Here is a 2,564-nt window from a genome sequence, read left to right as displayed (position 1 = left end):
TTGCACGCTAGTTCTTGACCGAGGCCTATGTCTCAGCATTAGCTTTCTCATGAACCTATCTAAGAAAAATCATTCCTCTTGACATTCATGTCAAGCGCTACTCATGCGTCTCTTTGCCATTTCACTATCAATTGGATTGATAATTCTATACCTACAGGTCATTTCGCCTTCATCACCAGACACACATTCTCATCTTGGTTATCTCCCAACACATTAGTTTGCATAGACCTGAGAAATCTTAATAATTCATTTGTTAAATTGGCAGATTGCCCTGAACTCAAGAATTACAATCAAAGAGACTTGCCTTGCTGACTATCACACAGTCGGCACTTCATCCATAGGATACTATGTAGGTCATTGTTGCTAGAGTTCGTACACTTGTTCAGTGAAGGGCAAGCCCGTTGATCAGTCTAAACATCTATATCAGGTAGTAACACTGGATTCTCGGAATGAAACTGATGATGAACACAAAGTAGGTTCACCTGGAGTCCTTCCCGGGTCTCTAGCAATATCCTTCTTCTTTGGGGATGTGACGACGAAGAGTGAATCGTACTTTTCTCTAGTTGTGTCACTTGCTTTATCAACTAATACATATACCATCAGTATTGTAGCTTTTCATGCTTTTCCAAAGGGTTCTTGATACAAAACTAATTTCATATATCCAGGTCCTCCCCACGCGTAGAAGTGAGGATTATCGACAAAAGCCCCGCCGAGAGCCATTTTGCTAACTTCGTTGTGTTGAGAACTTCACACAGCAAGTCTCCGTACCCATATCATACATTATGTATACTACTGCAATCATACACTTCCATGCTATGAAAACAGCCAAGATAGGCCCAAGACTTTCCCTGTGACTTTACACGAACGGAGCGTCTGATCAATAATCACTAAACATTTCAACTTCTTCGTGATTTATATATTTATAATCTGGGGTCTGATCATGGTTGTTAGTAAACGCGGGATGAAAAGACTTGAAGCTACTTATGGGGAATTCAGTCATTCCATCTCTCTTCTTCTCGTTTCTAGTTCCTTGACCCGGCTAGCTGTTTGAACCGCCCGTCCAGGGAATTTCCGCCAACGAAGACAACCAAGTTACCGAACATCCGCGTAACTCCTTCAGACGCACCTGACTCAAGCCCTCATGCACGAAGAAAACTAGAGATACTTTCCTCGGAACACTTGAACTAAAGTAAAATTTGCCATTGAGATGTTCGCACATTTCAGTGATGGCTTCACACCAATTCTGTTCCGCAATAAGGGGGTCTAATACCCGGAGACCATAACGCGTAGTAGGTTATATTCCCCGCTGTGAAACTCTCCACTTTTAAGGTTCGACACGCTGTACATGGAAGTTGAGTGAAGATGTACGTTTGGATTTGAAGTCGCAGACCATTCTTTTGACAGGTGGGATCGCCTCACCCAGCAGCTCGCCCTAACGATGCGGCTCCAGACTGATAAGAGTGCGTTACGCTATAGCTATCCTATAGAGACCATGGTAGGTGTTGATGACATTTCGAGCTCACCCATCAGAGAGCTTCACAGGAGGGGGGAATATAGTGAAAGCATCTCGGTCTGTACTCAGTTCCGTGGCCTCGCAGTGTACTCATGTAAGATACCAAGGGTCCGAGAAGACTACCCGCACCGTGTCCGACTGTAGCCACTATACTATTGTGACTCTCAGCCTCATAGAATGTACTGATGATATGGTGGTATACACGTCAGCCGGGTAATCGTACGGTTAGTACGCATGTTGTTGTTGCGTGTGGAGGTCGAATGAGGAGGAAATGGGCGAAGTCCACGATCCCTTAGAAGTGGGATGTAACAAATGGAAGGGTTCGCTCGTACGGTCCATCCTGTTTTCCCAATCCATCCTATATGCCGGCTGATTAACGTCCAACACGATGGCCTCGCTGCCCGCAAGTTCGATGGTCTCTCCGCCTACAAAGATAGCTTCAGGAGATTTCTGGTCACGTCAAAGCTTTTCTTGCGTCCTACAGGATCAGATATTGCGCACTGCGATCACGCATTTGTGACTATCATTCATGCCGTCGGGAGGCTATTTGAAGCCGAAATTTCGGCCGCCAGTTCCATAAACTCCCAAGAACTCAGATTTACTGTCTGGAGTCTGATGCAATCCTTCGAGGGGCGCCGCTCTCAAAACCGGTTTTTCATCACTGTTTTCGGAAGAACTGGCTGAGAGCTCAGAGGATTCGACGGCACCAAATTGGAAGTACCTAGGTACTTCATCTAGGTACTTCGTGTATCTTGGCCAAGAGGGGTTTACCCACTTCGATCCTGCTGTGTTGGTTCTGAGGGGTGGAACCACCCACGATTCCTCGGAGCATCGCGACAGAAGGTGCCAGAGAACCCGGAACCTCTTCCTCCCCTCTCAAGTGAAACTGCAATGCTTCTTTCCTACAGTTGACGACAGGAGTTCACTTCATAAGGGACAATTCTGCGCGAAATCTTCAACACAGTCCAGTCTCGATGAAGAGAATCGAGTCGAAGCGGCAGCTGGCATTCTGGTCCGAGATGAGTATCTTGCGTCTGAGGGATGATATTTT

Source organism: Colletotrichum acutatum (genome assembly GCF_030867785.1).
Source record: "Colletotrichum acutatum strain CBS 112980 chromosome Unknown BDZ83scaffold_29, whole genome shotgun sequence".
In the NCBI taxonomy this organism is placed as follows: Eukaryota; Fungi; Ascomycota; class Sordariomycetes; order Glomerellales; family Glomerellaceae; genus Colletotrichum; species Colletotrichum acutatum.
This window is presented reverse-complemented; position numbering follows the sequence as displayed.